At 37.4% G+C, this 13,927-nt stretch overlaps 1 long non-coding RNA gene across 1 annotated transcript; it reads right to left on the reverse strand.

Annotated features, from left to right (window-relative positions):
- Positions 1-506: 506 nt before the first annotated feature.
- LOC139164287 (uncharacterized) lies at positions 507-5,062 on the reverse strand. Its single transcript, XR_011558597.1, has 2 exons — positions 3,738-5,062; positions 507-3,704 (listed from the first exon to the last, which is right to left on the reverse strand). It is a non-coding gene; the product is annotated as an uncharacterized lncRNA (long non-coding RNA).
- Between the last annotated feature and the right edge of the window lie 8,865 nt (positions 5,063-13,927).

The following is a 13,927-nucleotide window of genomic DNA, read 5'->3' on the forward strand; positions in this document are numbered from 1 at the left end:
GGACAAATTGTTAAAAATTGGGACTGTCCTGCCCAAAAGTGGGACATCTGGTCACCTTACCTAAAGGATCAGAGTAGAGGAATTAGAGGGCAAATATAATTTTAAAATTATGTGCTATTCTGGACACTGTTTCTCAAGTCTAGATTCCAATTTTGGAAATAAAAATGTCAAGGCTGTTCTGCATTCTCACCTATTACTTTGTCTTCTAGTTTCCATTACTGATTTTGCGATGGAAAACAATTTGTTGACAAAATTAAGAGAAAAGATGAAACGTCTCGAAAGGGAGGTAAGAGAAAACATTTGTTCATACGCTGTCACAGTAAATGTGTGATGGAACATATAGAAATTTTAGGCAGGTAGCTAGGTAGGGATAGATAGATAGTATAGAGAGAGAGAGAGAGACAGACAGACAGACAGTCAATCAGACAGACAGATAGATAGAAAGAACAGTAGTGTTAAAAAAATTCCCCAGACCATGAGAATAAAAGCTAAAAGACCACATGATATATATATCATATAAACATTTATTAAACATAACATATATCAACACATAACATATATCAACACATAACATAAAGACACCAATATGATAACACTGTATCATATCAGGACCAATTGAAGACACCCAAAAGGTGTACTTAAAAAGGTAAAGTACCTAACTTCAAGAACCATCTTTTATAGGAGTTTCATGTCTAATTTACACCCCCTTCCTCCTGTCCATATATGGGGTTGTCTTGCATCCAATTTCATCATAGTTCCTTGGAACTCTCTAGATTAATCCATCATATTTGTTTTTCGGTCACCCTGATCTCTTTGGCTCATAACTAACTTTGTCAGCAGACTGGTTTGCAATAAACATGTTTTTGTACATTCTTGCTTTTCTGGCAAGAACTACTGTCCAAAAGGTCGGAAGTTTAGTACTCTAATAAGAGTGTTTTGTATCCATCTAGGCCTTAGATGCCTAGATTCTATAGATTCTTTAGATTATTTTCTCAATCCCTGCTCTCTTTCTTCTAAGAATTTTTACTCAAATTCTTAGAACATGTCTATCACAGACCACCCAATTCGTGGGGATATTCATCCTTATGTCATCGGGCCTCCCAGCAAACCAGCATACATTTGATACAGACACAGAACTTAGTACATAACTTAATACAATGCTTATAATAACTCCTACAAATGAGTCTGGCAACCAAGAGTTGGAGTGTTCCATATGTCACTAGATGCAGCATTGTATGATTCTACTCTTAACTACAGTTTCTTGTGCTTTATTTCTACTTGAATAACTCATCTCCCATGGCTATATCCATATGTCTTTATGTTCACTCTATTTCACATTATAGATTCATTATCTCCCTTTCTATTGCACAGGTACAATACCTCATTTGCTTAAGTTGAGTTCCTTAAGGCATATCAGGGACGTATACTCAACAAATCATCTTATATGTTTATACTACTCCCACCTTACTACTCCTTGTATCTTATCCATAAGTGTGGGATATGTCACCAATTACATTCTATTCTCCGGGCCTTGATCAAACAATTTTTTTTTTAAAGATAGGCCTCTAAATAAACCATTATCTTGGTATATGCTTATAATGGGGTACATATACCATTTCTCCACCTTCTGGGACATGTTTATGTAATGCCTACTAATACATGATTATCATGTTATAGTGTAGAATGATTTTTTCTGCTCAGTTACTCTTTCACAAATGACCCATTTGTTTACAAAAAATGTTACCTCCATAAATGTTAGATTTGTCTATTGTGCAGGGCTCATCTAATCCAGTTACAAAAATGCATAAGCATGAACATATAAGTCACCAAATAAAACCCCACTTGTCCTAGGGCTTCAGCTTTTTCCTTTTCCAGCAACTCTATGGATAATTGTGTTCACACCTCTTGCCTATATGTTACATACAAATTAGCTAGTAACATATCTCCCTACAATCACCAAGCATATTTTACTCTGTCCATTTAGAACATCCCAAGTAATTACCTTTGCAAGTTAGATTTCATAACAATCTTGACTTCTTCAAACAATAGGGGACATATATACATTGTATCTGGATATGTTAATTCCCCTTTTCTTAATGTGTCTCCCATCTCCCTTGTTTAACTTCGTCTCATTTCATTCACATAGCTCATTGCACAGTTTTGCTAAGGCTACATTGTATAAAAATACCAGTTTGGAAGGTGTTTTTGTTTCATGCTATAGCAATAATGATTCTTCTTCTATAATCCTTCACTTCTTATACAAAAGGTGTGTAATCTATACCCTTAAAAGAATTATTTATAAATTACTTCCACTTCATAGCTAGTGGATCTGAGGCATATTCCAGTTTTCAAATCTGGATCAATTAATACTAGTGATGATGTTTGTGTATACCAATGATCCTGTCCGGTATGGCAACAGAGCTGCTATCCTATCACCAAGTGATTAGATAACACAGCCTCTGATCCCATCCCCTTTGTGTACAGTATAACATTCCACAAAACAATCACCAACTTTATTATCACATTCATGCTGCTATGTATTATGTGTACTAGGCCCCCCCATCGTATAGTTGCATGTCATGTGTATATGTGATAGTATTGTATACACTAACACTCTGAATTCAGGGGCTTACATTCACAAATTTACACAACATAAATGTGACTTATTCAAATATAAAAATGACAATAGCAAAATAAAACATTCCTATCCAGATTCACAAATCCACCCTCCAAAGTTCCATTTATGAAAAAAAAAACATTAAAAGGTTTCTCAGTCCTTCTTTCTCTCACTCTGCTTCCGGGAGACACTGATAAACTGATAAAGTCCATTCCTTCAGGCATAAAACCCTTCATATGTGTCCATGGCATGCACAGTCATCTCAATCATTATCAGTCTTTTCAATGGACATTCCCAAATAAGCTTCCAGTTGTGTCCTTTTAAGTTTTCACTCAGGAATCAGTCCTCACTCTTAAAATTATGCACTTGTAAATAAGCCACCAGCCCGTCAGACCTTAAACGAGAAAAAACTGGGACAAGTTCTTTTAGTTGTTTCAGAGACAATTTAGCATCTCAGTGCATCTCGTTCCAGTATTACACATTTAAATATACATTGCACAAACATTTATACACATACAAATGCTAAAGGTAAACGTTTCAAAGTTGTTATAACTTTATACTGCTTCTGGGATTCAATTTTCTCCCCAGCCTTTGCCAAATATACTCAGACAGAAGGGAATTCTTTTCAGTTCCCTATTCTACTAAATAGACCATAAAACGTGTACCTCTATCATTATTAATATACATTATTAATATACATATACTTTTCCATACCAAGGCATATTTATTTTACTATTATATTCACTCTTATCTTAAGTATTTATCATTACAAATGAAAATGCTTTCACCCATCCACTTAAAGGATTCAATTCTTACCCAAATATATATCTCAACTGCTGGCATTTTTTTTTTCCCACTCAATTCACTGAAATAACCAGCCAGCAGGTTACCTACTACAATTAGTCCTCTCATTCCTTTGAATTCAAACAGTACACTGAGATCCAGAAATACTCTCCTCTCCAGATTTTCCAAGTTCACCATTAAAGACCCTTTGGTCCTGGGAATCCAATATTACCAGGTTCACCTTGTGGACCAGCTGGATCAGCTGGACCAGGGCAACCATCAGGTCCAGTTGAACCAGGAAGACCTAGACCTGGGCTTCCAAATTGTCCTGGAAGACCTCATAGACCCATCAGACCAGGTGCACCAGTGGGGACTAATATTACCACCTAAACCTTGTATCACCATATTTGCCATAAGACCCTGGATCACAAGATCCAGATTCTCCAAAAAGAAAAACCACAAAAACCTTGAGGCCCTGTTTAACCAGGTTCACCAGGCTCGCCTGGAGATTCCTGGTCAACAGGAAAAACAAATATTAAAAAAAAAACCAGCAACACCACTAAAGCCAGCAGGGCTGACTACTACTAGCATCAGCTTATCCTAGAGTACCTTCTTCACCAGGTACACCAGATTTACTTTCGTTATCAACAGTATCAGGTTATTCATCCCAACCACTGTATTCCCTTATTTATGTTATTCCAATATCCATGTTTTAGTATATACACTCATTCACACTCAATCAAAAACAAACTTTCTTTCACAATGAATGAAAAACAGTTATGCATCCTTTCATGCATATGTCCAACATATTTCTCACACTAAGTTAAATTATTAGTTGACCTTCTTCTTCCCTACTGCCTCTTTTACAGCACCTCATCTTTACTCAATAATCCACATCTTATACAGGCATTTCTTATAATCAGTCACACCGATCATTCAGCTTTATTTTTCTCAGACAGCATATAAAAACCCCTACTTATCACACAAATTGTTTACTACCACTGTTTGTTAAATCTCTTCTATCCAATTTTGTTATATTTGTAAAGCAACCCCCTTTCACAAAACCTTTCCCAGTTCACTTACTAGCAGCTAAACAAAATTATACTATAAACAGACACCCTACCAGTCTATATTAATCCATTCAAATGCCTTCAGCCTCTAACACCTTCCTTCACCACAGGAAATCATCAATCCAAAATTATCAAAACTACCTGTCTTCTAAATCACAACAGGTTTATCTAATATAGCTATACACTTTTTATTACATTCTGTAGCTAACCCAACATTTACTACCACAAACAACCCAAATACCAGCACTACTATTATAACAGCCAGAGTTAGAAGGGACCCCAAAAGGTCATCTAATCCAACCCCCTTTCTTCAGCAAACAGCTCTCTACCAATTCATAAAAATGACAACAGGCAAACCGCTCCACTATGTAATTGCTGGCTTCATTCCAGCATGCTCATACGTATCATCCCACATCATATCTTCTAACAGTTTTCACATAGGAGTATTTCTTCATCAATAAACAATATAAAACACAGAACCACAATCCCAAACATATGTATAAACACTACTTATACCATACTGTACAAAACAACCACACTTCCCTGCATTTTCTCAGATTACAAACCACATTACAAACCAGAGAAAATAATATGTAAAAGAAGAAAAAAAAATGTTGCACAATCAACATTCATACACTCATAAACAACTTTCTCTTCCCTTAAAACAGAGCCAAAGCCAGAAATACGTTACCATACAGTGCAAAAATCTATTGTCACAGAACCAATTTATCTAAATCTACACGAGCTTCTCAGCTGTATTCAATGATGCCACAGATTTAATCCAGAAAACAATTATCTATCATCGAATTCTACTCAATTGTGAAATTTTTCCTAAAATGTTTAGCTTCCTTACGAGCATTGTAAAATCCAGCAACAATTGTCACAGCAACAATTAAATATTTTCATTTCATAACACCACAAGACTCCCTACCAGTACTTTATTTCATTTAACAGATTTGTGTACAATTCATAATTCATAATCAAAGCTTTTTACAATAAAATAAAATATGATTCCCCTCATCTTGAATTTCAAGATATCCTTCAAAATCTCCCAGCTAGCAATTTTCTTATGGGCATACAATAAGAGACTATTACCTCCAACAGATATAAAAGGCAATTGTTAAAGAAAATCCAATTCCTGCTATGTATCTTGACTAGGTTTCTTTAAAGATACAGTGCTAGCTTTTACTTTAACTTAATAAGTAATTACTAGTAACTTAGTAGGCTTGACATTCCATCTCAGTTCTCTGATTCAAACCAAGATAAACACTTATATCAAAAAACATCAAAAATAGCCAGTTATTTTCCTCAATACTGGACTCCAGTTCATCATATGTAAAACATACACACTACTATACATGGAAAAAAAAACCTCTTTCATACCCACATCTACACACTAATCTTGGAATTCACCTATACGGAATTCCCTCCAACTGCCACATAAAGCCATAAAAAAAAACCCCTTTATAACTCTTTCTCATCCTCAACCTCTTCATATACGTAACAACTCAGCCACAGAACTGCAAACCTTTCGCCTGTGTATTAAACACATGCCATCTATCCCAATACAATATTTAAATTCTCTACTCTCTCACATAACAAATATCCACAAATCCCCTTATCTCCAGCTGCTTATAAACCAAGCCTGCTATAATAAATTAATTCTCCTTCAAACCTACTGCACCAAACTATCCCAGGAACAATAATAGCCCCTCAACAATTAACAACTTACCTCCTCAAAAAGAAAACACAGCCTGTCAACCCACTTAACTTCAAGACAGCCTCACATTCTCACATTCCTTGTCTTAAACAAGCAATACTATAAACCCTACACATACAGTCTCAACTCCTATTCATCAAACAAAACAAAAAACCCTTAGTACTTACCATCTGCTCACCCAAAACCTCTATCTTCGATTATTAATCACATTTATCAAAAGCTCTATTTCTCAAGAATTCAAAAATATCAGTTAGACTTCCCTACACCTCTTGCAATAATCTTTTCGCTCTACCAGCAATCTAACTATAACCATCATACCAGCAAAAGGACAAAATATTACATAGCACAGCTGCTATCCCCCCATAAAGACACCATTCTGCTCTTCAAGATACAACTTACCAGCAGCCGTCATCCCTTGTCAGAGAGGGAGAAAGAAAAAGAAAGAAGAAAAACAAAACAAAACACAACACATACTTCTACCACAGCATCTGCTGTCAGTTGTAAGTAGACGAAACCCATTCCTAGCATACGCTATGTCCTAAATTTAAAGTCAACACCCATATTTTTGTTCCATAATAAAATCCCTGTTTCATTATGACATAAACGTTCACCCTGAAGTGAAACATAAGCAAGCCAATATTCAACTATGTAAATATCCACTCTGATCCCTTTAAAACTCTTTCTCCACAGTGTCACCACCCAACATGTGTTTTAAATTAGTTCTCGTGCACAAGAACCCAGCACAAATATAGAGACATTTCTCTCACATGCTCTGCGTGCCCACATGTATTCAATCATGCTAGTGCATATCACCAACTCAGGATCAGACCCCTTGGCCACCTTTACTCACCAAGGACGCTTGCTCTCGCCGGCAGCTGCAATTTTTCCCCGGGAAACCTCTTATTCTCTTGGCCTCTCAGTTCAAAAAGAAGCTAATTCCTGGACATGGAAGCAAGAGAAAACCAGCCACTGGAAAAAACTCCAGTAAGGGCCCTGCCAGGTTTCTCTCGTCCTCCATCCAGGAAAAAAGTTCTCGGGCCCCACGTTGGGCGCCAATTGTTAAAAAAATTCCCCAGACCATGAGAATAAAAGCTAAAAGACCACATGATATATATATCATATAAACATTTATTAAACATAACATATATCAACACATAACATATATCAACACATAACATAAAGACACCAATATGATAACACTGTATCATATCAGGACCAATTGAAGACACCCAAAAGGTGTACTTAAAAAGGTAAAGTACCTAACTTCAAGAACCATCTTTTATAGGAGTTTCATGTCTAATTTACACCCCCTTCCTCCTGTCCATATATGGGGTTGTCTTGCATCCAATTTCATCATAGTTCCTTGGAACTCTCTAGATTAATCCATCATATTTGTTTTTCGGTCACCCTGATCTCTTTGGCTCATAACTAACTTTGTCAGCAGACTGGTTTGCAATAAACATGTTTTTGTACATTCTTGCTTTTCTGGCAAGAACTACTGTCCAAAAGGTCGGAAGTTTAGTACTCTAATAAGAGTGTTTTGTATCCATCTAGGCCTTAGATGCCTAGATTCTATAGATTCTTTAGATTATTTTCTCAAGTAGGTAGTTGGAGAAACACAGATAGACAGACAGAATATGAATTGTGATTTCTGTTTATCCTCAGTTGACCGTTTAGGTTTTTGTTTTGACCTTTGAAATACATAGTTAGCTTGCATTAGCAACCCAAGAAAGCCAGTTTGGTATCGTGGTTAAGGCATCACTCTGCGCACCCAGAGACCGACATTCCTTGCCCCACTTTAGGCACAAAGCCAAGTGGGTGACCCTGACCCAGTCACCTTTTCTTACCCCTAGAAAGGAGGCAACACCAAACCACTTCTGAAAAATCTTGTTAGGAAAACAGCAGGAACTCATCCAACCGAGAAGAAACTGGACTTTCCTTTTTGTTTGTTTGGGGGTTTTTTGAAAAATTTTAGACCGTAATCCAAGAAGTTTCTTCAGTTTTGGAAGAATAGTAAAATGTTATTTTTTTCAGTAGTGTGAATTTCCAGGCATGTGTCAAAGATTAGATGGCAGAGATATAGTTGGTACCCCAGATTTGAAGAGGAAACAATGTTTCATATCATTTAGAATTGTTGATAGAAAAATTAGTGTCTTTAATCACTGTCAGTTTGCTTTTAAAAAATAGGGTATTTTGCATCCGGAAGAAGAAAGTTCGAGACTTCCTCTTCTGGCACAAAGACATGCTGAGGTATATAATGTGTAGCTCACCTTAGAATATAATTAGGAGAAAAATGAAAATAAATGATTTTTTCACAATTGGTAATGGTTAATAATGCATGTGCAGCATATTTTATGTAGTATATATGTTCGCTGTATATTTCTATTGCATATATGAAATCCATACACACATCTATACAGACTAGTTTATTTGTAATTTCTGTAAAAGAATGGCAATTATCAGAGCTGATGCTAATTCTTGGTCGGTTCCTTCTTTGCTACATTAGCTAGTTTCTTTGGCCACATACAAAACCAATGGTAGTGAAATAAAATTTAGATGATTCACAATTGTTTTGAACCACTGTGTTTTACGTTTCCTAAAGAAATTAACTAAGACTACTTTTTTTGTAGCCCAGCATAAAGTTGCGTTCCCATCAGGTAAGCAATCTAGTACATAAGGAACCTGTTGAGTGTGCATGACCGAGACATAGTTCGTATCATAAAAAGAGGGGGGAAAGCCCAGTGTGACTGATTGGGTAGTGAGGGGTAGCAAGTGGGCTGCTACGGAAATATATTCCTGACTTATGATCTATTTTGGCTTCTCTAGATTGTTCAGACAAAAGCGGAAAGAGCAGATGCTGATTTGAAGAGATTGAGGGAGCAGAGTTATATGTAAGTCTTCACATAGTTCATCAAATCTTTGCACAATCCTATTAAGTTCACCCTGTCTGTATGACATTCATAATTTCCTAAGGTATTTTTAATGTGTATTTAATAAAAATTGAATAAGAAGGTTGATAATTCAAGTTAAAAAAAACCCTGGGGGCTAATTTCTCTCTGGTCTTCATCATTTGCAGGCAGACAATGGAAATTTCTAAACTCCTGAATGAAAAACAAGAAGAAGAAAAAAAAATTAACGAACTTGTAAAGGAAAATAAGCAACTTTGCAAAGAAAAAAAATGAAATTTCTGAAGAGTTTGAAGAAAAGTTGAGGAGGTGAGAAAATTTTTGATAGCAACCCTGACTTTCTCGTCATTTCTTCAATATTTCAATTAGTTTTTATTTTAAACAAGTTTTACAATTTGAATAAAAAAACTAAGGGGGCTAACTTCACTCTGCTCTTGATATTTTACAGGAAAATTAGTTCAGATAAACAAGAGGAGATTGAAAAAATTATAAAAGAAAAGGAAAGTCTCAGCTCAAAAATTAAAAAATATGCCATCGAGAAAGTAGAGCTCCTCCATGAAAATAATGAATTAAAAGAAGAACTGTATAGGTGAGAAATTTTTATTTTTATTTTATTTATTTTATTTATTGGATTTATATGCCGCCCTTCTCCAAGGACTCGAGGTGGCTTAGAACATATAAAAACAAATAGAATACAAATACAATAGCAAATCCAATTAAATTAAAACTATAGAGACAATCTAAAACCCCAATTATGTTAAAAATCAGTCATACCCATTCAAACAACAGCCATACAAACATTTGGTCGGCCAGGGGGACTGAGATCTAACTGCCCCAAGCCTGGTGGCATAAATGAAGTGGGGGGGGGGCAGAGCGAATCTCCAGGGGGAGCTGATTCAGAAGCCCCCACAGAAAGGGCTCTTCACCTACGCACCACCAAACGACATTGTCTAGTTGATGGGACCTGGAGAAGGCCAACTCTGTGGGACCTCACCAATTGCTGGGATTGATGCGGCAGAAGGTGGTCCCACAAGTACCGCCAAGTACCGATGCCATGTATGGCTTTATAGGTCATTACCAACACTTTGAATTGTGTCCAGAAACCAATCACCAACCAATGCAATCCACGTAGTGTTGGAGAAAGAGGGGCATGTCTAGGAATGCCCATGACCATTTGCACGGCCACATTTTGCACAAATTTAATTTTCCAAACACTCTTCAAAGGTAGCCCCATGTAGAGAGCATTGCTGTAGTTGAATCTCAAGGTGATAAAGGCATGAGCGACTGTGAGCATGAGCGACTGTGACTGTGCTACAGCTGAAAGATGATGGTTCCTTCCCCCCCAGAGTAATGGACCAGCAGATGGAAGTGTTCTTTGGTAGCCCCCTGGGTCCATCGCACCTGGGAAGGAATCACCTAATCAGTTCCATCTCCCTGCGGAGGAGGATTGAAGCCTTTAAATCAAGCCGTAGCAGAAAATGATCTGACTATGACAAAGGCAACATATTTAAGACCCTTAATTTCAGATCATTGCTCAACTGCTCTGTGGGGAATACCATGTCAGGAGCATGCCACCCTCATGAGTTGCACCCTAAATTACTTCGGTCAGGTCCATGGTTGCCATGGTGGCCATAAACTCCTGCACCAATCCAGAGGATTTTCTGAGCAACAGGTTAATGTCCACCAAGACAATAAGCTTGGGGAACTCCACTGCCAAGCCCAGCTACCTCCTCGAGTAGAGCAGGTAGGGCTGTTGACACGCAGCTGGGAGGCAGGTACATGAGCAACAAGCCCACCTGAACCCCTAGGTCCAACTTCACAAAGAGGGACTCACAACCCGTAATCTCAGGAGCGGCGAGCCTGCATAGGCTGAAGGTCTTTTTCGCTATAATAGCCACTCATCCCACCTTCCCTGGGGTCGTGGCTGGTGCCACACCTGCAACCCAGCTGGGCACATTTCAGAGAGAGGGACTCCTCCTTCTGGGCCCAGCCAGATCTCACTCACACATGTCAGGTCAGCCTCCTCATCTAGGAGTAAATCCTGGATGAGGGGAGCTTTATTTACAGCTGACCTGGCATTGAATATCAACAGCCTGAGCATAAGGTCCGAGATTCGCTTGTCGCCAGTACCCCGAGCTTAGCTCACGGGGCCGGAACAAGGGATCGCTTTCAAGCAGCGAGCTCTTGTTCCCCGAGAGCAGCCTACCCCATGTCTCCCAACATATCTGCCTCTCCCCAGCAAAACCGGGATATTCCGGCCCTGTGCCACCCTAGATATGGGCTCCTCCACTCCTCCCACCTCTATATTGCAAGAGGGCTAATATCTCTCTGGTCCTTATATTTTACAGGAAAACAGCAGTAATGGAAGAAATTACAATAGAAAAAGTACAAATGAAAATTGAAATGGAAAAAATCACATTCCAAAAAATGGATACAATTGATAAAAATGAGGAGCTCTGCCGAGAACATTACAAATTGCAGTGGAGGTGAGAAATTTTTAGATAGCCACCAGAAACTACAGAGGAAAGGCTCGTAAGTCTTCACATAGTTCATCAAATCTTTGCACAATCCTATTAGGTTTACCCTGTCTGTATGACATTCATAATTTCATAAGGTATTTTTAATGTGTATTTAATAAAAATTGAATAAAAAGGTTGCTAATTCAAGTTAAAAAAAACCCTGGGGCTAATTTCTCTCTGGTCTTCATTATTTGCAGGAAGACAATGGAAATTTCAAAACTCCTGAATGAAAAACAAGAATTAGAAATAAAAATTAACGAACTTGTAAAGGAAAATAAGCAACTTTGCAAAGAAAAAAATGATTGAAGAACAGTTGAGGAGGTGTTTTTGTATGCGTCGAGGAATGTAGACGCTCCGCTGAACGCTCCTCAAATGAAAAAAATAAACATTGGATTTTAAACCCCATTGAACCTCTTGGAGTCTCAAATAAACTGGACTAAGTAAAAAGCTAAAACTTTGGAACCTGGAAATACCTTGGGCTTATCGGGGGAGAGCAGAAACAACGGGAAAACAGCCTGCTTTCCATTCGGAACTGTGAGTAAACAATAAGTTAATTGGGGGAGGGAAATGGCGGAGGCAGTTGGGGCAGAACTGACAGAGAGAATGGACGCTTTGATTAAAACTTTTGTTATGGTCGGTCAGCAGCTAAAAGAAATGCAAGATGTGGTGGCTAAGACTGAGACCGAGCTGCAAAAAGTGAAAATAGAACAGCAAGAAGTGAAAATAGAACAGCAAGCCCAGGGTATTAGGGTTTTAAAGATAGAAGAAGGAAGGGAACAGGACCAACGTATAAATATGCTGGAAGACAGATTAAGAAGAGCAAAGTTACGTCTGAGAGGATTTAAAGCAGATTTTGCCGATGACAGAAATATGATCCAAAATATTCAGCAATGGTTTAAGGAGTATAAGATTGAAATTCAGGATCATCAAATAGAACGTGCACATTGGGTTTTCGGAGCGCGAAGAGACGGGAATCAACGAGACATAGTAATTAAATTCCTCTCAGAAAAAGCAGCTGAAACAGTCTACAAAGAGTTAAGGAAAATTACTAACCTTACTTTTAAAGGAGCCTCGATCCGGGTTTTGAAGGATTTGTCGGTGCAAATTTTGCAAGCTAGGAGCCAGATTTTCTAATGACATTAATTAAAATGATGCATTTTGGAGATAAATTTAATAATTTTATAGAAACTATATATTCAGGCCAACAGCTAATATAATAATAAATGGAGATAAGATAGATATAATTAATATTGAAAAAGGAGTTAGACAAGGTTGTCCAATCTCTCCGCTACTATATATTTTGTACATTGAAATCTGATTGAACTTTGTGACAACAAATCCAGATATTAGAGGTTTGAAAATTAAGGAGCAACATTATAAGACACAAGCCTTTGCCGATGACCTAGTCTATATCATACCATTAAATTCGGGATTGGAATTGTTAAGGGAAATGGAAAAATTTGGAAAAGTACTGAGGCTCAAAATCAACAAGGATAAAACAAAGATGTTAACTAAAAACTTGTCCAAGAAACATATAGAGGAATTAGAGGAAAGAATAGAAATTAAATCAGTTTAAAAAGTTAAGTATCTGGGGATTTGGCTTACAGCCAAATGTACTTCGATAAAAAAATACAACTACCCAAAATTTTTAAAGTATATCCAGAAAGATTTAACGAAATGTTCTAAATTACAAATATCCCTGTTAGGGATCTCAGTAATTAAGATGAATGTACTTCCAAAGGTACTTTACCTATCTTCCTTGATGACTTCAACCCACCTCACATTTCCCAGGAAAAAAAAAACAAGGAATATAAAATCTTACTGGAGAAGTTTTGTCCAATGTCAGCTAAGTTATGGCATGCGCTGCACTCTTTTGGACTACTTTCAACGGATCTTCACTGTTAATCATTTTGTTTGCTTGGAATCAAATCAGCTGTATGTATAAATTGATACAGAGAAACATGTGTATCTGGCATTGAAAAGCCAAATTGAAAGCTGGACATTTTGAAGGTGAAAAGGAATCAACCAAAATCAGGATTGCTTCCCTGACTGCAACATTGCTAGCATAACAGTACAGCCTTTGTGGAAGGGAAATGCTGCCTTATGAGGAGAGTTCTCAGACTTCCATGGCCATCTCACAGTTATAAGCCGTGGTCTGGTCTTGCCATGACCCTGGAATTTGGGTGCCAAACTTTAATTAAAAAGTTGAAATTGGATTTCAACTGGATTTCAATTGAAGGGCCATGAAATTGCCCTTTCAGCTCTGAGCTTTGCAGTTGAAATCCAATTTCAACTTTTTAATTAAAGTTTGG

The sequence above is a fragment of the Erythrolamprus reginae genome, chromosome 3 (assembly GCF_031021105.1).
Source record: "Erythrolamprus reginae isolate rEryReg1 chromosome 3, rEryReg1.hap1, whole genome shotgun sequence".
Taxonomy (NCBI): domain Eukaryota; kingdom Metazoa; phylum Chordata; class Lepidosauria; order Squamata; family Dipsadidae; genus Erythrolamprus; species Erythrolamprus reginae.